Genomic DNA, 23165 nt, shown 5'->3' on the forward strand with positions numbered 1-23165 from the left:
TTCGCTGAAGAGAAATTAAAGGCGCTCTCGGTGTTCGACGAAATCGTTAGTCGAGGCAACTGTCGCACGTTGGACGATTGGTTGGCATCGAATTCGGGGTTGGGCTACGAACAATTGACAACTGTAACTGGCTGGCATTCGTGATCGTACTTGGCGGAAAATCAATTTTATTCAAACGCATGGTATTCACGACCTCGGCTCTTTTAACGTCGTTTTATCGCCCGTCAGAGAAAAAGGAAAACTCGGCGTTAACGTGAAATTAGCTTGGTCAGATTAATTCAACTATGGAGATTCATTGTTTCTGTTATCGTAACCGGGCTTATCGATTATACGGCTGGTTATTCTCTCCGATAGATTCTTAAGTGAAACGAGGTTACCGCGAAACCACTCTGATCGATCGAGAAAGAATCGACTGCTTTTGTTATTAAACCGATCTCCTGCGCTATTATTTAGAAACTGATGATATTGACGAATTGACAAATTGGGAATCGTAGGGTGTAAACTTGTCTCGTACAATTTTACGCCAAATAGGAGAGCTTGTAAAATTTGTTTGTACAATTTCGTTGTCCCATAATCGAAGTTGGCGCAGTTCTTCTTCCTTGGCTCACAACTTTGGGCATAATCTAAATAGCGTTTCTAATTCGAAATGACTGCATCTCACTCTAATTGGCAATTTTTCCTTCTCGATGATTCTTCTTCTTATTCCGACAACTTTGAACCTGATCTAAATAATTCGAATTTTAAATAGATCTTATCTTAGCAACTCGGTGCGGTTACGCAAGAGAGGTCTTTTCTTTTCATTATTTATAGTCGTATCAACCGGTTGAATGGAGAAGTCGCAATTATACTTACTATATAATTTAGAGCATTTTAGATAATTTAATGGCTCTCGTAGTATCGACTTACGATCTTTCAAATTGCCCTTTATAGTACTTTTTATATTAAATTCCCGTATATGTATAGGCAGGATGTTTCTTGCGCCGAAGAACGAGATGTTCTGTTCTTAATAAAACGCTGAATACAATTTATTGCTTCAATTGTTCGAGAGATGTTCCCTCCGTTTGAAAAGAACAACGAGTAAAACAGTCACTCTGGTACGTGGTTCGTTCGTGTTCCATCCGTTCTAATTGTATTCAACTTTCTCAAGTCGAACGCTCCGATACCGAATGATCGAAGAATCGAAATGTTGGCGAAAGAAACGGTAACAGTCGCTGCAGTTTCCTAGGCCGCTGAAAATTATTAGCAACGAGGGAAGTGACGACCGGCGGGCAGACTAGTTTTTAGATTAGACTGTACGTATGCACCAGAACAGAATGTGGCACTTACATATTGCCAGTGCATCGCATATGCGCGCACGTGAATATGCGATGGCTCTCGCAAGATGGCCGACTTATAACTCATAAAGTCGGTCGGACTGCGCGAACCGTTGACTGCCTCGCGATCGATGGATGCCTTTGAGATCAGCCAGCGTCATCGTTTCCCGTTGCCGCGCGTCTCGCGTGGGTTGACAGTCTCACGAATTCCTCGCGGTGTGTATTGTATGTACGCCTCGGCTTGACGCGCGAGCGAGCGAGTTGGAGCGCACGCGCGCGCGCCCTCGTCCACGCCGCCGACTAACGAGTCAATTTCGCTATTCTTCGTCCGGCTTTTGCCTCGAAGATACTAGCCGTCGAGTTTTTGAATTACCTTCTGCCAGAGCTGATTGATTCATAGCCGAAGTCCTTGCCAGATTAACGTCTTCCTGGCGAATTGAGTTTTCTTCATTCGCAAAGACGCAACTGGTTACTGCGTCTTCTTTGTATCAATGAAACGCCATCGGCATTTTTCTTGGTTAGATGGAAAATTGAAAGGCGCATAAATGTAGAGAATGCGGCTAATAGGAAAAAAGATACATGAAACACGCGACGTGAAATACTGTTTATAATATCTTCCACGATAGAAGAAATCTCCGCTTAGATTCTATTTCTGCAGTGATATTTTTCAAAGTCTAAATTTGTATAAACATGTGCAATCTATTGCGTGATAGATACCACAATGCAATATTCCATCTGTACACAATTTATTATCATTATGTATTTATAAGTACAAACTCTCGATAATTAGATTATTTATACGAATGCATTGGTAATAGTTTGTTATAATGGTATAAATAATTAAATCTCGTTAGCTATTGCGCCTCCTTTCTATCAATGAAACACTACCAACGTTTTCGTTGGTCAGTAGAATATGGATATTTTATACATTTTTTATCGCACATATTTTTGAACATTACGTGAATTAATTCTCGTACTTTTAAATTCCCTTCAAACGCCTGAACATGTACAGTCTATCAATCACGAAATTTATTTTATAGATGACACGAGAGGTGTAGGTTAAAAGTGGCGTCGATTGTCGAATTCTAACACTTGGTGAAAATTCTTCGGCTATGACTCATCGTTTCAATCGTAAACCTTCCATCATAATATTCATACATTATGTAAGTTAATCTTACATCGATGTACGTAGAAGGACTGTCCATTATTGGTCGATCGAGTATATCGTATATCGCGTCGATTGACTCTTTCTTTGTATCGTCCCATTGTCCCATCCGGTTTGAGAATAATCTTTCGTCGTATTCGATTAAATTCACGGTCCGTTGTACGACGCCATCCTGCCAATTACCAGAAAACTGACCGCGTGAAATCGAATGCGACATGCCTCGTAACTCGTCACCAGAGTATGTTCCCTTCTCCTTCTCCTTTTCGTCAGGAATTGGGAATCTTTGCTGACACACATCTACTCTTATCCTTTCTTCTCGCTTGAGAATCTTCGAGAGTGTGGCAAATGGAAGCACTGTCACGCGTTATTTCTTCATCAAGAGCCGGTAACAAGATTAGAGATTGAGGATTAACCTCGAAGCAACAGAACCAACCTGTGAGAAGAAGAAGAGGAAAAGAAATTAATTTCTGTCGAGAAACTACGCTTGTCAGTCATCGTTCAAGAATATTCTCGGAAATTTGAATTTAAATAATTTAGCGAACGACCTAGAATCATTGAATTCGTTAGATTCAAATACCGGATGTTGTTTCGAGTGGCAGTTAGCGACGAAGATGAAACTTGGCTGGTATCACGGACAGAGTAGATGAAACTAAAACACGAAATGTTAGATTTGATAATTCGGCGATTACACTTAACCTATGCCTAATTGAAATTTAATTCAAAAATAATTCTAACCTCGCAAGTTTTCTATCTCTGTAAGCGTCTTTTCTAATGAACGAAACGCGAAACGATGAGAAGACCACTTCTTATTTGAATTTGAGATTAAATACATATTTTTACCATCGTCCTAAATAACTGTCATAGTGTTAATTACGTTGTTGCTTCTTTTATAAAGGCCAGTAGATGTATCACCTATTTCTTTTTCTATTTTCCGCATATTTCATATTAAAATGTATCCCTCGACATACATCAAGTAGCATGAAAATCAGAAAATCTATACAGTACGTTTATATTTTTCATTTGCTATCTGTCAAATTTCACTTCAACCGGCCAATAGAAATTTATTAACGCGATTAATTAAAGATTAACGCGAAGAAGAATAGAAACTCGAAAGGATGTTCCCAGTCAAATAAGTAACGGGTTCACAGCGGTAAAACGATGTCAAGTTGCTTCAGTTAAGATAACTTGAACGATTCGAATGAAATTTAAAACGAGAACGAGCGTAACATCGAAGGCGAGATCCGGCGAGAATCCCTTTGACTTTTCTTCATCTTCTTCGATGTTTCGTCTCCCACAAGTTTCGCCACCTACACACAGGCACACGATGGAACAAAAGACTACCTCTTGCGTTGTATCTTAGGGATTGATACGGAAAAAATCGGGCATAATTTATCATGTAAAAGCGACTCGAACAGAAACCGCGTGTCGCCGCGGTGAATCGGCTTGCCGGTAGAGAGACGAAGGAAAAAGGAACACCGTGGTTTCTTCTGCCTCTTCAGACGTCCGTCTTTTCTATGAACCTTGACGTTCCCTCGAATACGCCGCGTATCCATTTCTTCCGTCAGGAATACATTAACCATTCACGTTAACCTAGAAAACGCGCGCGAGTTTACGTAATAATTCTAATAATTAGTTAGAGAAAAGATCCTTTGCTATCTCCGACGAAGAAAGAAAAAGAAACGAGGGAAAAAGTTCCCTCTATGAAAGAACCGTGACGAGTTGAATCGCGAGGCAAAGAACGATAAAGTGAACATCGACTATTGATCGATCTATAGATCATTCCAACCTAAATACTTTGAGATATACGTATTAAATTATGACTATTCACCCCTGAAGTTGCATTATTTCTCTAGTTCAATTCAGACATGGAGGGAAGAATTGAGAATTATAGCGACGTGAATTACACTGAGTTCATCAACTTGCAAAATAACTGCAAGATTATTTTATTACGCCTCATTAATTTCCTTCAAACGCTATAAATTTTTTCCTGGATTGAAACTAAACAATTCGTCCACCCCAGTAGGGTGGTTAACCTTACCATTCTGCTCGCTTGCTCTTCGCGTCTGAATGCCTTCGGCGATCTCCTCCTTTACGATTTCATAATACTTCAAAGGCGTGAAGTACACGAGAAAGTAAGTGAAAAGTAAGATTTAGGTCTATTGAATGCAACTAGAACCAAATACTCGAAGACTGACCTGTACTTTAATAACATCTATCGAAATAAAAAATTTATATCGGGTCATGTGGTCCAAGAGAGGATAGAACTGATGCTTCTTCGTGCGTTTCAATAGCGAAATGAACGTGTTAAACCGGCATATTTATCGCGCTATTTATTTCGGGGGTGCGTGAGCGAACAACCAGCAACGGTTGAATCATGTTAGAGGAGCGAAGCGGGCAGGGACGGGGTAATCCGGCGCGAAGAAAAGCAGAAAAGCCGCGTGTGCTGTTGCTGGTGCTAGTCTCAGGGCACAGTGGGGTGGAGGACAGCGATGCCTCCGTGAACCCATTAATCATTCCAGCCGGATAAAAGGCAGCAAGGATGAAAAGAGAAGACAGACAGTCGGACGGACGGCGAGCAAGGCATGCAGGCGGCCAAGGAGAGAGAAAGAGAGAGAGAGAGAGAGAGAGAGAAAGCTCTTCCTTTCGTTCCTTCTGTCGTTGTTTCGCTTCGATCGCCTTCTCTTCCTCCGCTACGGCCCCCGAAGGATCATTTTTTATTTTGCCTCTTTTCGAAATTCGTCGGACGCTCCTATTGTCGGGGCCCACGAGAGAAGAGAGAGAGACTCTCTCGGACGAGACTGAACCCGAGGTCCGACCAGCGCTCATTTCGACGGGGAGAAGATTCATTAACTGATAACGCGATTCTTTCTTCGGTCGTTCTGTTGTTGAAAATGATATCCCGCCACGAGAAGGCTTTTGGACACCTGTTGGGACACAATGTACTTAGGAGATTTTTGTGCGCACCTTTTGGATCGCTATTACTCGGGAAAATGTACAACGAATGAAGTGGAAAATGATTCATCGATGCGTAATACAGCGTTCCACATTTTGAATTCGTCAAAATTGAGAGACGCGTTGGATTGGTGTGTTGGACGATGAAATTGAGACTGGCACTTGACGAGTTTGGGAAGTTCCATTCGAGGTTGACAGAGTTTCGAACTTCGACAAGAGGTTTGTTCAGCGATGACGAAGTATACAAAGTTTGTTGTACAGATGTCACGCTTTTGCTTTGAAGCCGATATATAACAGATGTAAATTGCTAGAGGAAGAATAGCATAGAAGAAGGAGCGTTAGTGTGCTAGCATTTGCATTAAATATTAATTATAATTAGACTGTGAATGTTACAATTTCACGAAGATATGGAATCTGAATACAGGTTGGTCTCACCTACTATATATCATAACTTGTTCTTTGCTTCAAATAGCTACAATTTGCATTTCTATACTCCCAATTTCTCGTAAAAACACTCAATTTATTCTAATTACGAATATACCGCGCTAAGCGTATTAACGATTAGTCAGTCCGCTATCTAACAAAAATACTTTCAATCGACAACTTTCACTGAGAACTTTTCATTACGATCTTTCATTGACAACGTTCGGTTAAGAACGTCTATTACGAACGAAACCCTTTCAGTTAAAAAAATATGAATAAAACACGACGAAATTCACCAGATGCGTAGAAGAACCGGAGAAAACTCGAAATCAGCTGGCTCGCTTTTCAACGAGCGTTACGAATCGCTTCCGATTTAATTCGAGACTCTGGTGGGCCCTGGATCAGCGGCATAAACGGAAGGGGGAGATCGTTCTGGTTACGAGCTTTTATGTCTCCACGTGTAGGCCACTTGAGCACGTAGGTAGAGTATGTACCGAGGAATAGCGCGATGTAGGTCTGCCACGAGATCGAAATCGGAGCTCCTTCTTCGTTGGGAGACAAAAGGGACCCTGGTCCGGATGACAGGAGGTGTCGAGAACCTTTGGGATCGGCGACCTGTTGAATCCCTTCACTCTCTCTCTCTCTCTCTCTTTCTCTTTCTCTCTCATAACCTTCAACGAATTCTGCATTATTGTGAAAGAAGAAAAAACGAACAGGAGAAGAGGGACCGTGCGCTTCTCGAGAGGCCGAAATACGTTAACCCTTATCTACCGTTTCACAAAGAAGGATTTCGGAATAATCGCGAGACTGTGGCCCACGTGGCCCATTATTACCCCCACCAGAGTCGAATTTAATTCGTTTGCCATGGCAAACTGGAATTATCGCGAGGATAGTTAACGTTAGTGATGGTAGTTCGACTGTAACTACTTGGCTGATTTTCTGCGAATTTTCCGCAGTACCATGGTCACCTGGAAGAGAGTAAAGGGTATATTCTGTGGTGTTTCGCGTCGTTTAAATTAAGTTTAGAAACGATGAAATCACGTAGTGGAACATTCCACGCTTGCAAACTGAGAAGGTTATTAACTGATCGCAATATCTACTGTGCATTCATGGCGAATTTAAAGACGCAAAAATTTGCAGAATGCGCACAATGTCCACAGAGTAAGGCACCCGTACCGTATTTCGTAGGTGGAACAAATCTTGATTCAGGTGAACCTGAAAATTTGTATTACCTTACTCGTAATCATATAGGAATTTGTATAAATGTTCACTATCTGTTCGTTAGATTCCTAGGTTCAGATAATGTGACTGAGTTTCTCAAGAGACATTTCTAACACGTTAATCGTTACGAAATGCACGCGTGGCCCGTTTTTGAAATCAACAAGAGAAGTGTTTCCATTATGCAAATTCATACTTTTTTACGCAATCTTAATACAAATATCCCACTATCATTGGAAATATAACATTATCCTGCTCTTATCTCTACTTATTTCTATTTATTTTCGCCTATATATATGTATACATTCTTGCACTTTAAAATTTCTAAATGCGTACAAATCCGCAATCTATCTGTCCCCAGCCAGAATCTACATTCCGTCTATTTCAACTTTCCAATCGCCAACATATATAAACGATTACTAATATGATCAAACAGATATTAATACTCCAAAAGCTTGTTAGAAACACCGAATAATAAATCGATATATTGGCTTTGGTCGTGCAACGATCAATCATTCCTCCAAACGACGGGAAACAGTGACAAGTGCGGTCTAATGTGTTGGAATTTCAACGCGCGGCGAGTCGAAGGAAACCGGAGGAATTCACGGAGACGTCAACTGGAATCGCGGAACGTTTTATGGAAGCTTTTATGAAAGCCTTTACGAGCCACGTCCCGAACTAGGCCTGCTTCTGTTGAACACGTGAGGCCTTCCTTCTTGTATATACATTTGCATCTCCTGCTTTTCTTCGTTACGTGCTCGATAACATCCGCGATGTTTATGGAAAAATCGAAACGTTGCCAACGTGAAGGAGAGGAACGCGTGTGATTCGTCTTCTGGTCGAGTCTATTGGTGATGTCCGCTTCCGGGTTAATTGAATCTTCTTTTTCTGTTCGTCAATTAAGTTCTGAGTCAGAGACTAACAGAGAAAGAGGTCTTATTGAGGATGGTACGGCCATTTCTAGTCGAATTGTTTTTCTGCTTGTGCTTCTCGTGAGAATTCTTGGTTTCGTGGAATTACAGTAGGATTCGGTAGATCTCAAGCTCTTCACAGTGTAATAAAACGACGATGAAACGGCGGTTTGAGAATGAACGATTTCTTTATCGTCACGATTTCCTGCATTTCTGGCGTAATGAAATTTAACTCTTTGACGGTGTAATAAAACGACGAAGAATTGAGAATGAACGATTCAGAAAATAATTCTTTCTTTATCGTCAAGATTTCTCTTTTTTCTATTTCTGGACTGTTTTACGCAATAATTTGTTAACTCATAATATCAGTGAACCGACGAGGGTTGCAAACTTCCCTTTTATAATTTTACAATAATTTGTAAAGCTTTGTCTACAAAATTACATAGAAAATTTCATTCGTTTTAGCGCTAAATTTCTCGGTATTAACAATTCGTATTAACAATTTCCGACTTGTCAAATTTCATTAACGATATTAGTCCAATTTTGCAATATCGTATAAGTACGTACGAAAAATACATACTTTCAGCTGCTTACGTGAAATAAATATTAAATAATCGTTGTATGTGTGACGAAATGCAAAATACGAAATGCAAAATACTTGACGTTTCACTCGAATCGTTCTCGTTCTAACGCGAGAGAATTGCTCGGAGATTAACCAAGCAATCAGTTGGTTTTATCTCAAGATCGTGGAGAATCGAGCAACTGTTCAATTTTTGTACTCTCTGGCCGATTTTAACTTTTGCGCGAGTACTCCGAGCGAACGAACAAAAGACGAAGGATGTAGAATTACCGTCAATTGTCCGACTTTTTGTCAAATTAACAACTTTCCATAAAACGAGGGAAAAAAGCGAGGGCCCCGCTGCCGTTCGTCCTCTTTTTCTCTAGCGAAATTAACACGATCATCGAGGTCAATGGGCGTTGAACGATGAAAGATGAAAACGAATATCAGACCGCGCCCGGGGTTTTTCACTCTCCACGATTCCCGCCTCTCTCGTTTTTCTCTTCTTTTTTTCTACTCCACCCGGCATCTTGTTTATTTTGCCCGTCATGTCAGCCCGCTGACACTCGGACATTCGTTTAAATTTAGAATTCAATGGGATCCTTTTTACCGGGGCGCACTTTGGTGCCATAACGGATTCCCTGGTTCCAGCACGGGGGAGATTATTTGTTTAATTCCGGTCCAGCGTCGATCACTCCTCCGTGTCTTCCTCTTCCTCCGACCTCACTCGAAACGCGATGTAAATATTTTTATTGCTTCTCCAGCGAATATTCTCTTCTTATACACTCGCTGTACATATCGTTGCGTTCGTTTTGGAATTTTTAATAAAACATGATAATAATAAAAATATCACATGGTTGCATTTAACGAAACTACATTGACTTGGAACTCTCTGTAAATAATAATTGATATATCTGGAACCAGAGATATTTTTCTGCTATTCAGAATCAATCGTGTTTGTATTACGTTGTACATATTTTCTCTTTGATATAATGTATACTACAGACCATATTCTTAACGAGTGTCATCTTTCACGTTGTAGATTATCGAATATAGAGAAAACAATTTGTGATGTCTGTGTTTCTTTGCCTTCGATTTATTTCTATAGTTCTACAGCTTCTAAGCGATACTAAGTTATATCAATTGTCTACACATAATTCTGATTTCTATAATTCGCTTAGCAATTAGTTTTTCCACATCCTAAATGATACTATCATACAATTTATATTTATTCATAGCAAATAATCTTTTCATACAACGCTACTTACGACGTCATTTTTCCTCATACAAGCAACCATTTCTGTGCTCAGTTAAAAAATTCCAAAACTTTCGTTTTGGTTCTAAGCGTCCCGATTGAAGGAGTATTCCACGAGATCAACTAACTTGCGTATAAAACTTTCTTGGCTTTTTCCTCCACTCGTTCGCTATTTTAGCTTCATCCCCGGTTTACATGGCTCGTGGCGATCTTTCTCCGCATTTTGCCCAGATCTTATCCGACAGAACTCCACCCCATCTTTTGTATACGATCGCGTTTCCACGTTCTTCGTACGCATGCGAACTCCCGCGTAAATCAGTGAAGCGCGGCGGACAGGTTCTTCCAGATCCTCGATAGATCGGCTCGAGATAGAGAGTTGCTTGATTTTCGCGTGAAACGCGTTCCACGGCTGAGCTTAGACACCTCTGTCGATGCTTATCTGCTTGCTCGACGCGAATACACCGCCGATCGATCGTCGATGATTACGTTATCAAGGATTCGACGAAACGAGACGATAAAAATCGTTGCAGCTGTGATTTACGATCAAAAAGCAGAAGAGTGTAGCGAAATGCGAGTATATCTAGACGAAGGTAAAGATTTTTTTGTTCATTTATTATCGTATTTTCATTCATTTATTTGTTTGTGAGAAGGAAACTATTGGCAAAATGTATAAAGCATGCAGTTATTGGCAAAGGTATTTGAACACTTGTATCGAAGTAGATCTTGTTTCTGGAATTTCAATCTGTCTTTGCTTTTCTTCATTCGCGTAAAAGATCGACTAGAAAGAAAACCGGTATTCGTAAAGATAAAGTGGTCTCGCGTGTCACGATCAATAAGGTGCAAAGAGGCGGCTATAAAATTCACGCTTTGTGCTCCTTGGGAAAAGGGAACCGACATTAAAGAAATAAAGCAATTAAAGGTTTGTTAACTGTCAGGAAATCAACATGTTTCATGTGTCTCCGTACTTTTACGTCTTTTTTATTTAATGTACGCTCGTTGTAATTCCACCAGGGCGTTATAATTTCTAGTAATTTAACTAACCATTTTTTTTCTCGATAAAAAAGTTTCAAAATGTCACGCCCTTTCGATTTCAATTTATTTGTTGTGTAGCTTGTTTATTAATTTTCCTAGTCTCTAAATGATACTTTTACACAATTTTGCATCGTGATTTCTCCTAATAACATGCAGAGGCCGGTAACAGAAATCGGATCCTTGGTAAACACGTTGAATTGAAAAAAGCAGGGAAAGAGATTAATAAGATGTTGCCATTATCCGCGACATTTCTGGCGGAGGGAGAGCGCGATCCTCGTTATCCCATGGGCGAAACGTGTCGGGTCAACGGGCTTCATAAACGATAGAAAAGACGACCGTGTCCATTAGCGTTTCCACGGAGGGCCGGCGCGGAGGGTCGATTAATTTTTCAAACAATCCCACTGGCTGGACTCATCGATTCGTGGCCCGAGATAGGGAGACCTGAACACGTCCCACGTTAGAGAAAGAGAGAAAACGAGAGGGCCCATTAGGCCCCGCGGCGCGGAGGCCCCTGCTGCCCCTTGTCAGTCTCCGAAAACCAGAAAGTCAGCTTGTCAAATTAATCACGGATGACCAATCCATCAGCAGGCATTCCTAGCCGAGGAGAATCTTTGCTTGGCTCTCTCTTTCTCTCTTTCTCTGTCCGTTTTCTGCCCAGCAGACCGATCCTCGTTCCGGACGAGGACAACGACAGCACCAGGATTTCGACGTAGTTTCTGCCCCCTTTTTTCGAGGAAACGTTATGGTATGCGTGTGTACCAGGCAACCTGACGCTTCTTCTGCGGCCTTCTTCTTCATATCTTTCTCTCTTTCGCTCGGTGTCTTCTGCTCTTTGATAGATAATGTTAATGCAGGGGAAGAGGACACAGCGCGCGACCACGATGCTTCTGGATGAGTAATGCTAACCCTTCTGCGTTGTCAGACCCGGATCGGGGGAAGTGTTTGCGCAGCCTCTAGGCCAGGGCAGAAAGGTTGTCGAGCTTTTTCTGACGGTGGTCTCTCGACGGATATCGGCGATTATTGAAATTATCGTGGATCGTTGGTTTTTAGTCCGTTGGCTCGATTAATGTGTGACGAAACGATTGATGTTGTGAAGCGAGCAACTTGCTTCATTTTTGCTTTCTACTGCGTAAACGTCTTTCGTATTGGGATAATTTAGAGAGTAACCTTGTCGTTCGATTACAGTGGAAAGTTCATTCGAAAATCGTTTGTTAGAAATATTAATTGACGCTCGATTGACTGGACTGTTTTGCATTGAATACGTTTGACTTAACAGGAAGTTTTATCGCGTGATAAAATAATTGGTAGTGGGACAATTTCGTAAACTTCTATTGTATGAATTTGCCATGAGTTCAAATACGCTATAAGTATTAAACAAATCTAAGGATACTCAGTAGACTACTGACTAGTTCACTATTTTTTATTTTCTGATTATTTTAACATAAATCCGTTACCTTCTGTCCTTAATATCTGTGTCTTACAACGTAAAATATACAGTAAGATTTATTTATTGGAATTTCGGCTGTGATTGCTCCACGAACTTGAAATCTGTGTCTTTTTAACATTTATAGCCAACGGTGTAAATGAACTTGTGTCGTATGCACAATCAGATTCTAAGAAGATCGAAATAATCTCCGAGCTCCAATTCTCTTCTTCTCTTCCTTCGAACACGATAGAACGAACGTTTGTAGCGTTGTATATTTTCTCAGACTGCCGTGGAAAGTCATTCAGACGATAAAATTTTCGTGTCTGTTTGTTGACGTGGCCGGTAATTACGAATCACTCGGGATTGAAGCGGCCCGTTTCTCCGGCAAAATTCGCCTCCACCAAACAGAAAGGGGAAATAAGAACGCAGACGTGTCGCCCGTTTCGTAGGAGTGCGTGCTAGACTCGAAAACACATGGCCAGTGTTGCGTACAGTCCTGGTGAAAAGTGCCTGTTGAGCGATCGATGATCGACGAGCATTACACACGGAACGATCGATCGGGCGAAGATTTCTTCGTGCATTCCGTGAGAACGGTCACAATGACACGCGTGACACGCTTTTTTACTTGGCGATTGCACAAAATTTCGCCAGGCATTTGCCAACTATTTATTACAGGCAATTGGCAAATTAGCGGTCACGCGCCACGGTTTTAGAATCGAACGGAAACAATGGGATCACCGATTATATTTAAATCGGCCGCCTCCTCCCGATCCTTTCTATATCATTTTCTAGAGCCCGCTAGAATTGGCACGATCATTCCGGATTAGGTTAACGCGGCTCTCTGGCCCTTCGTTTTCCTGTGTCGACACTATCGTTCACTTTCATCATGCGACAACGTAGGCGTTCGTTTTTAGAAGTCGACAGACCATTGAGGCGCTTTTAAAAATTTCACTATAAAGTAGCAATCGATTAACCCTCTATGATCAGAGTTATGTTTATTGTTTCCTATTTAATAATCTGCTTTCGAAACTTGGTTACAGTTTCTGTGAAGTTTTTTATACTTTCACAGTCAAAGGAAAGTTTTAGATTGGTACCGTATTGGTATTGGTAATTTTTGTACTACGTTGATAACAATCATCTGTTCTTCGATAATGAGGGTGTGGTGAGCTCGTAATGAAGCTTTGAATGATCTATGCTTAGGTATATAACACCCTTATTTTTACTTACTTTACCTACTCACTGTATATTGTACGTATTCGTTGACTTATCAAATATAATTTCGTTTCTTAATATCACGATGTACTGTTTTATCGTTTATCATTTAAATTTCCTTTTCGTTGCATAGAAAAATTGCCTTTTGTGCATTTCAATTTTATTTATGCATAGAAGAACGTGGTTCGTGTGTTGAAATTAAAAAGAATTGAATGAGATGGAAAGTATACTTCGACATAAAGCCTCAAAGGATTAAAAGACGATTAAGCATCGAAAATTCGTTGATCGAAGGGAAATTTCACGTAATCTTAGTTGCACGTGTTCAAACAAAGGGTTAAGGGCCATGCAAAGTCGCATGGCTCTCTTATTCGATCCCGATACGCCGGATGATGCAGGGTACAGAAAAGACCCGCGAAAACCAGTTTGTCGAACCTAATACGGTGACTGTGGCTTCAACGATCTTAATGAACTTCTCTCTTTCCGATGCCCACCTAATCTTCACCTCAAAAACAATCGCCGCTTTTCGACGAATCCGCGATTCGATAGTCAATTTGCATGATAGAGAGGAACACATGGAAAGAGGCTACGTATCGAAATCCTTCTTCAATTTCGTATATAAGAATATCGTATGACGTGTCTCGTGCTAGAAATAATTTATTCTCAAGCTTCTTCAATTCAAAATTTCCGTATTGAATTCTCTTTAATTTCCGAAAGAAAAAAGAAATTACCCAACGCGTCTGCCGTTGGCTGTAAAATAATTTATTCCGAGAAATCTTCAATGTTAAATTTCCAAATATCCTATGCTTGAATATCGAAGAAGACTACTTAAAGAAGTAAATTCTTTTTTCTGAGAATTTTTTTTAAAAACTAAAATTCTTTTCTTTTTCAACTTTCAATAAAAGAACATCTAATGACGTGTCTCCCATTGGCTCTGAGACAAAAGGAATTATCCTTGAATGCCTCGAATTTGAAAGTTGGAAAGTTTGCAAATCTCGAACTCGGATGTTTCCAATAGTCAACACTTGTCCGCTGGAGTGAACGATGTGCAAATAAGGCAAAGCAGAGGATGGCGATGGATAGTAGTTTATGAAAACGTTTTCGCGAGGAATCCTCGGTGTATCGGTGAGCCGAATACAGAGTGGAACGGCATTAAAGCTAGTCTAATCTTAATATTCAAATTCTGCGGCGAAACCTCGCCGGTTCGACGGGGGTGGGATGGCGGAATGGGGTGCAGGGACGTGGAAGGGGGATGGTAAAAGTGAGCCGAGCAAGCGGAGGCCGCGCATAACCGATTCTCGAACTCATAAATTTTAAATTATGTCAAGCAAAAAGAAAGGACGCGCGGATGGGACCCGACCTCGGATAAAATAAGAGTAGAACGAGAGAAGAGCGCCCTCCCCCCTCCCCCTCCCATGATGCTCTAGAAAAAAGCAGAAAAGCCTCGACAGGCCCCGAAGAACCCAAATCAGGCCCCTGAGGATTATTAAGCAGGCCAGATTTTCGTGAAACAATATTTTGATAACCACGTTCTATAATATAGTCATATTTCATAGAATAATACCCCCCTACATCTTCAAATACCACATTTTGTGCACGCAAACATATTTCATAGAATAATAGCTTTCTACATTGCCAAATACAAAATCACGTACACGTGGCTGTATTTCAAGAAGCAGCCATGTGCAAATCACGCGAGAAAAACGTAATTTTTGTTGATTTTCTGATTTTAATATGAAAACAACGTGCAAAGATGTAGATCGTTTAAAAGTAGCTTCGATAAGTCGAAGTTTCATGTAATTATCACGTCAGACAATATTTTAATGAACAGTGCTGCTGAATCGTTGTTATTGCTAATAATCAGATAGAAGATATTTATACACATCCGTATTTCTACGAAGATATGCGATTAGAAAAATGAAATCCAGTTGAAAAATGATGTTACTATGTGTTATAACGAGTACTATACACTGGATTGTATATTTCTACATACTACGTGCATTCGGCACATAATTGCACGTTCAAATTTCCCACGAATAAAAATCCGCAGCCTAGTAATAATAATTTGTTAGAAACGATAACTTATCAGCAAAATCAAATTGATTTAGCCAATAATCTCGTTGATTTCAACGTTTACAACAACCATGCGCAAAATATAGTCACATCACGGTCCATTTACGGTTGAAATATCTCGGTCGTTTAAGTAACACCCTTATCTCGTCGGAGGAAAAAGTAGAAGAACGAGTCTCGCGCCTCGAACGTTCGGGTTTCTGCGTTTTAAATCCGTTTTAAGAGTGTCATATCGTGGTGGAAAGGGGAAGACGAGGATGGGAAGAGAGAGAAGGGAGACTTATTGCCCTGGCACGTTTTCCATACGCGAAACAGCTTTATGGGGGTCGCCACGAAATTTCGGGGCCCCCACCCATTACCGCGTCGCGAGGGGCCCCACCGAGTCGAATTTCCGGCATTAATTCGACATTATGCGATATTCAAATCGGGCCCGGTGGAATTTTTCGGTCTAACGAGCTCCTACCCCCTTTTTCCTTAACCCCCTTCTATCCACGCCCCCCGGCTGCATTTTGCCTGCGCAGAGTCACGGCCGTTCCTCTCATGTCGATGAAGAAACAGGAGATTACGTTATTCCGCGCTGTATCGCAGAATTCCTTCTCGAATAGCAAACGCTGCGTGAATTTCGACTCGCGAATATTTGTTCTTTGTTCCGTTCTACATTATATTTATGCGTTACGAGTAATTTTGTTTTTTAAATGAATTTAGTTTTTATTTAGGGGTTGAAATTATTTTCAGTAGGCTCTTCGCTCTATTGCTGTAGCATAATATACTTCGTTCTAATGATTCGATAATGATTCAGCTAAATGATAATTAATCGCCAACTATTGTGTAGAATATTCTTTGCGACATTCTTCGCTGATTTATAGGTATTTCGTAAAAATGAACGTTCATTATAAGCATTGTGAACATTGAGCTAATCTCTATGAATGTCTCGCCGCAATGTTTCATTCGCATTTCAGTTTTAATTCGTCGATCAAGTTATGTGATTGCATCCTGTTTTCCGACAAAATCCCATGCATCTGTCGCCTATTGCTAAAAGACATATCTTTGCACCGGAAAGATTGTTCCCCTTTTTAAGCGCGCCATATGAAAGTGCGCTCTTTTAACCACTGAACAACATCAAAATCAGGAAATCAACGAAACTGCGCTCGTCGTATCTGTCTGCTGCAATCTTTCCTTAATATCCAATCATTAATTGAAATCTCGGTATCCTGTACTTCCATTCTCGTCTCTGTACAAACTTCGCATAACACGACTTTCCTTTGCCAAGACTCTCGTCACAATTGTTACTATTGCCATTTTAATGAACAACAAAAGGGTCAAGTCTCGGTCAATAATTAAGCGAAAATCGTTTACCTTCCAATTTAATGGCGCGTATCGAACGACGACGACGACGACGACGACGAGAGAGAGAGAGAGAGAGAGAGAGTGAGAGAGAAAGGGAGAGAGAAAGAGTGGTCTCGAACGAGCGGGAGGACAGAGGCTGCGTTTTCTGGCACGGTTCGGCGCGGCTCCTCTTTGTTCATGGCCGTTTCATTTTTCGAGTACGGCGGATAATTAATCTTGGGTGGGCATAAAAGGGTTTTCGGGTTCGGTCGCGAGAAAAAATGAGCGCAGCTCTGGCTTCGACCGTAGCCAGTTGTTCGCTGCCCCTTTTTTCTCTCTCTCTCCCTCTTTCTCTCTCTCCCCCTGTGCCCCGTTCCGCGGTGTCTTTCCGTCTTTATATTTCTCTGTTGGCCCGTCTCCCCTCATCCCCTTTTCTCCCTTCTATCTCTGCAGCTGATCCCGGTGGACGTCGCCTCCCACACCGTCGCGTTTCGTGGGGCACCGCGGGATTCTAAACCGGCATATCCCTGTTGCCCCCCACTTTCCTCTTTCTCATCCCCTCGTGTTCGTCCTCGTGTGTTGGCCGCGCTGCTGCTTGCTCGCCTTCCACCCGGGTGTTTTTTTCAGAATTTGAGTCAATAAAAAATCGCCTGGAACAAAGGAACGAACGGCCGCCAATTTCTCACAGGATAATGTCCGAGGCCCCATCGTGGCCCGGCGGAACGCTAATCACGGCCGGGCATCTTGACTTCTGTTAGGTGTTAAAAATGGGCCCCGCGGGGCCCTTCGGTCTTTATCTCGCCCCAGCTCCGCTTCTTCTACCCTCCTTTCCTTGCCTTCGCACGTCCTATCTATTCTACCTCTCCACGAACATCCGTCTCTTTCTTCCTATCCGTTCTTTTTACACCCCCTGCCCCCGCCATGCCGCTGACGCATCTCCTCTCTCCCTCTTCGCCACGGTCAAATATTAAAATTTGGGAAACGTTACACCCGGCCCCCGACGAATCCTCGTTTTTCGCAAGCCGCTGCGAGGCCTACGCTTAAAAAATTACGCAGATGGCTCATTAATTCGAACGCGGCTCTCGCTCCCCGTGGCGATTTTTCTGCCAGGGAATCTCGCGAGATCGGCATCGCGCGAAACCGAGAACCCCAAGGTTCTAGTTTGCCTTTCGTGGTTCAGTCCCTTCAGCAGGATGAGGCTTCTATGATTTGGTCGTCTTCTAATCTACCGCGATGTTCCTATAGGAGGGTGAGTTAGGGTTATTCGAGTGAGCAGGATATTTGAGTCGGCCTTAGTAATTTGTCTCGTAGGTCTTGTAATTCGCTAAATTTGGTTGTGAAGTATCTTTAAGCTATTTTTAAACTATTTTTTAATTTTCTACCTACATTTCGTCGATTATCGTTCAACCCTGCTCCGATGCTCGATTTTTTCGTGTCACGATTCTACTTTCTAGCATTTACCAAGCAACGATTTTTGTAACGTTCCGAGGAGAACTTTGACGTACGCTTAAGATAGGAAATTCTGCGTATCAACGATTCTTTTATACTTGTCTCAAATTGAGGAGACTTGTGAACAATTACAGAAACACGAACGTAGTAACATTAATCTTGTTCGTAGGAAGAGCAATGCTAATATTTCAACGTTGATGAATTTTTCCAACTCTTTTATTAAGAGCATCGAAATCCGAAGATGGAGCATGAAAAGAGAAAGAGATCGGTCGTCATGGAAGCTGAAAAAGCGCGCGGTGAGGTTGGAACGCCTTAATGGACGGTTCATTTGTTAGGCGAAAGCCAAGGGGGATATAATCCAATAATTTCGCGGCTAGGAAAAATGAAAATCGATTCGAGGTGGCCAGGTACCGACACCTGTTGAGGGTTCAAGGTCGCGCGATAAAAGACTCGATCCATCAAAGAGTTGCACACGAGGCCCGCGAGGATCGCGATGGAAAAGTCGGCCTCGGACGAATCTCCCTCATAAATCGTCGATTCTCCATCGGCTCGTCATCGCCGACGACGATATATCGACCGAGGCGAATCGACTGCCGTCATTAAAGCCTCTCGCAGCCGGTTCTTCGCCCGTACCATACCCGCGTCTCGAAAACGTACAGCTGGGAGGCGTTCGAAACCCGAGAAAAACATCCACGATAAAAATGTATCTTTCTATTTTTCAATCTATCAAGCATTCTAGAGCGTCCTTTAAAAACTGCGTTAAATCATTTAACGATTGATCTCGTGCAAAATATTAGGTCTTCCTACTAATATGAAACTAATATGAAAAACACAAAAGGACGGGACAGGGACTTTTAAGTATCAAAAATATGAAACAGAGCGAAAATCGAAGATTTGAACAGAATTGAAAATGTACAGCTACGACATATTTACATAAATATGCTTCGGTAAATACACTTCGTGCAGTTAATTAAAATTATTGCAAAATTCAATGAGTTAATTCTGCATCTCCAGTTTCTTCCTTTTTATCTGATTTTGGTATTAAATATATGTATACGTTCGTCAGTTTCTTAAACGTTTCGAAGATATTGATTGTCATATTATACCATTGGTTCGGTATAAGATGTCTTTCGATTTAACAAATCTTATTCCCAACCGAAGAGAAATATCGAAATATTTTTAATCACCGAGTAGCAGCAAAATTTAAAACTCGACGTAGGTAGACTGGCCGCATCTTTTCCCATGGTGTCCACACGATGTAAAATCGTGTTATACTTAGAAGAATGAAATTCCCGATATGGTACCAATTCGATGATCGAAGACTATCCATCGTTTCCCGATCCAAATCCCCGATTCTTGAATTCCAACCGTCATCATTAAGATTTTCTGCCTGAGTGACGTTTTATCGAACAGATAAAAATGTCTCAATCCGCTATTCTTCCAACTGTTAGATCGCCAAGATACCGCGTGCCGTTTTGAGCGCGACTGTTGCAAAGAGAAGAAGAAGGAAAAGGGAGGACACTCAGCCGATAAACAGGGTCGTGGAATTTTATGCGACGCATTCCAGGAACGCGTGAAATCCTCGCGTTTCGATGGCTCGCGCGAAAAACGATCGTTGTCCCCGCGGTAATATCGCAATTAGCGATAAGTCCGGCGCGATCTCTGTCGAGAGCCAGGCCACTCCGTTTTACGAGGAATCGCGTCGTTATTCGTGATTTAGGTATTTGAAACGCGCCAGGACGTCGGATTACGAGTGGCCGCGGCCTCTCGGCTTTCTTGTTTCCCATTAGAATCGAATTTCGTGCGTATCGTCGTGTAATGAAACACGCGAGCGTTTATAGTGTTCCTCGCGTTACGCATGCCTAACGTGCATACGTGGAAATCGCGACACGGATTTCGCGATCGGCCAACGTCGCGTCTCCACTTCCCACGGAGAGTCTTCGATTTACTGTTCACACGCTTTATTACGTCCGTTCGTTAACCCTTTCCCCGTTCTCTTATACCGCTCGTATTTACTTCTCAACTTTCGTTCAATCCTTTACGCCGGACAGATAAGAAACACATTAAAAATCATATTTCATATCGTGTTACTTCTACCATATATTTTTGGATTCGTTTCAAACTTTATTAAGAAAACCGCGATAGTTTGCCTCGCTACAATGTTAACGAAGTTTCCAAGATGTTTCATCCAGCACACATAATATAATGATATGACTTTTCTATCGTGAGTCGTTATATCAAAAAAAAAAAAAAAAAAAGGAAAAAATCGTTAAATTCTCAGGAAATCCGACTGCTGGTAGATTGACCGATAACTCGCGAATCTCTAAAATTTCACCATTTTCTCTCACGCTGCTATGCGAGAGTTTGCCCAGAAAAAAATACTCAAAGTCCCTTGCGAGGTACTCGACGAACCATCGCACCCGGAACGATTACTCAGATTTCTCAACGAAAGGAGTGTCTCGTGTCTCGGTTTTCCATTTCCCGTTACGAAACGGAACGATGATCCCTTTCCACCCCTCCGGCGTGTCCCGTTCACGACCCCTTTCCGGAAGAGGAACTCACGACAGTGAGAAAAGAGAAGGAAGAAAAAAAGAGGCTCAGCCCTAAAGGAGCCGGTAACCCCGTCGGGTCACGGGGTGAATACCGTTTTACCGACTATTAACTCACTTTTACCCTGTTTTCTTACCCCCTGCACCCTAGAGAGCGCGACAGAGGCCGCGTGAAAGGAACAGAGACGAAGAAGACGAGAGAGAAAAGAGGGTTTCTTCGAGCTGTAAGGGCCAGCTACTACGTGTTTTCCTTCCCCTTTCCGACGTTTCCTGCGTAATCTCTCCCTTTCTCCGCTCGGCGCTCACCTCCCTTTCTGCCTTTTATTTTATTCCACCTTTTTCCCCCGTTTTTTCTTTTTTTTTTTCTTTACTGGATTCTTTTCCGGGTTACTGGCGGACGTACGCGCGTGTTGCAGGTAGCTGCGGCTACCTGCGAACTCGTGGAGTGGATGAAGGGGGAAAAAACGCGAGTTTTTGGGGGCCACGGTCGATTTAACCCCTGAGAAAAATCGCGCGACCCCAGACGTCGATCGGGGGTTAACCGATTTCTCTCCGGCGAATTCGGAAATCGGAGAGGAGCCAGCTTTCGTTTAAAGGCTTAAGTATCTCGTAAAAATGGGTGCACACGATCCGGAAGATTTTTCGTGTTTTTCCTCTTTTTTTTTTTCTTTGGTATGTTCGTGCAAGGGTAAGCGGGTCAGATGTCATCGTCATGGTTCTTCGTTCCGCGTTTGTTTCGCATTGTTATTTGATTCGAGAAATTACATTCTGCTAGCATGAAATTAATACTTTTACAAGCAGTGTCGTATACTTAATAAAAATACATACAGTCAATAGTGGAAGTATTCGTTGAATCGATTCGTTTGAACTGTTGAATTAAATAATTAATATCCTTCAACGATATCTATCAGTAGTAATATATAGTGTAATAATGAAATCTTTGATCGATGTATTATTTTATCAGAAAACAGCGATTCATTGTAAATGTAATCATTTATCAGTACATCGTTCTTATTTCCAACTTCTACGTTATATTACGGACAAGTGTCCAGATACTTTTGAGTCGTAAGTATACATTTACCGTCTTGAAAATCATCAACATCTATAAATCTTTAAGATGTAATCAAAATTTCAAATAATGGGTCGACGTGCAATCATGTTTCTTCCAAGTGTATATATAATGTTTCGATTTATAAATCTTCTTCTTAAGTCGTTAACTGCGTCAATTATTTTCTTGGACGTTTCGATTTCACCGCCACCCTCAACCCCCTTTGCCATTTTTCTCGGGCATTCTTTCTTTTTTTTTCTTACGCTTGATTTTTATCAATCGGCTGGCCAAGACGATATGTGGAGCAAAGATGAAAGGGAGAACGTCGCGAAAGGAAAAGAAACACAGGATCCCCGCGGCGCAACCTCCTCTTCGGGTTGGACCTTAAAAATCGAGTCAATTTAAGGATCCGGCTCGGGATACAAGCATAACGCGAGCGTGCATGCGATTCTTCAGGAGTATCCCCTCGTAGAAATCCATTTACCGTTGAAACGTGTACGAAATCATTCCAAGTCGCTCCTTTTTTATCGCCTACAACCGCAAGATACACCTTGTATATTTTTTTAAGGTTCAGATATCAATAAGTAAGAAAGCAATAAGAAGCTTTGTCTGTTTAATTTTTAAAAGTTCCACGATTCTTAGCTACAGATGTTCCTTTGTCATATATTTCAGTATTTATATTATAAAAAGTATGCATTCATGAAAAATTCAAGAATGTGAAATATGCACAGGATTCGCACAGTACCAAAAATTATATAAAATATTCAAAGCATAATACTTGTTATGATATTTAGTGAATTTAGAAATACCAATTTGCATTTAGTATCAATATATCATTTATATTTATAAATTTTCTAAAATTCAAGGTACATATTGAATCAATATTGACACTCTTAAGATTCTCCATTTGATTATGGCAATGAAAAAAAAATCATTCTTTCAGAATATATATATATTAAAATTCTTCGTTTGAACATGGAAATAAAATAAAAATTCAATCCGGAATTGTCTATGATTGAAGGTTAAATACCATGTTAACTTTTTCACAAATGTAAAGCCGATGAAAAGTTATTTTTTTTTTTTTACCTTTCACCTTTGATTTTTAAAAAAAGGAATACTAAAATAACATTCCATTCAATTAAAAAAGCCAGTCAATCCGCCGGGACCCTAAAAATAATTCCGAAGTATTTTCCCACACGTCCGCGCCAGTCTCCTAAATTATCTCGGAGAATAGTCATTTTTCATCGATGTCGACGACGG

At 41.3% G+C, this 23165-nt stretch overlaps 1 protein-coding gene across 4 annotated transcripts in view; it reads left to right on the top strand.

Annotated features, from left to right (window-relative positions):
* The window catches only part of LOC117243443, a 122714-nt gene that overhangs the window by 53507 nt on the left and 46042 nt on the right, over nt 1-23165 (top strand). The gene's annotated exons all lie outside the window — the stretch shown is intronic.

Source organism: Bombus vosnesenskii, unplaced genomic scaffold (assembly GCF_011952255.1).
Source record: "Bombus vosnesenskii isolate JDL3184/JDL3185 unplaced genomic scaffold, Bvos_JDL3184-5_v1.1 scf7180000013265, whole genome shotgun sequence".
NCBI classification, from domain to species: Eukaryota; Metazoa; Arthropoda; class Insecta; order Hymenoptera; family Apidae; genus Bombus; species Bombus vosnesenskii.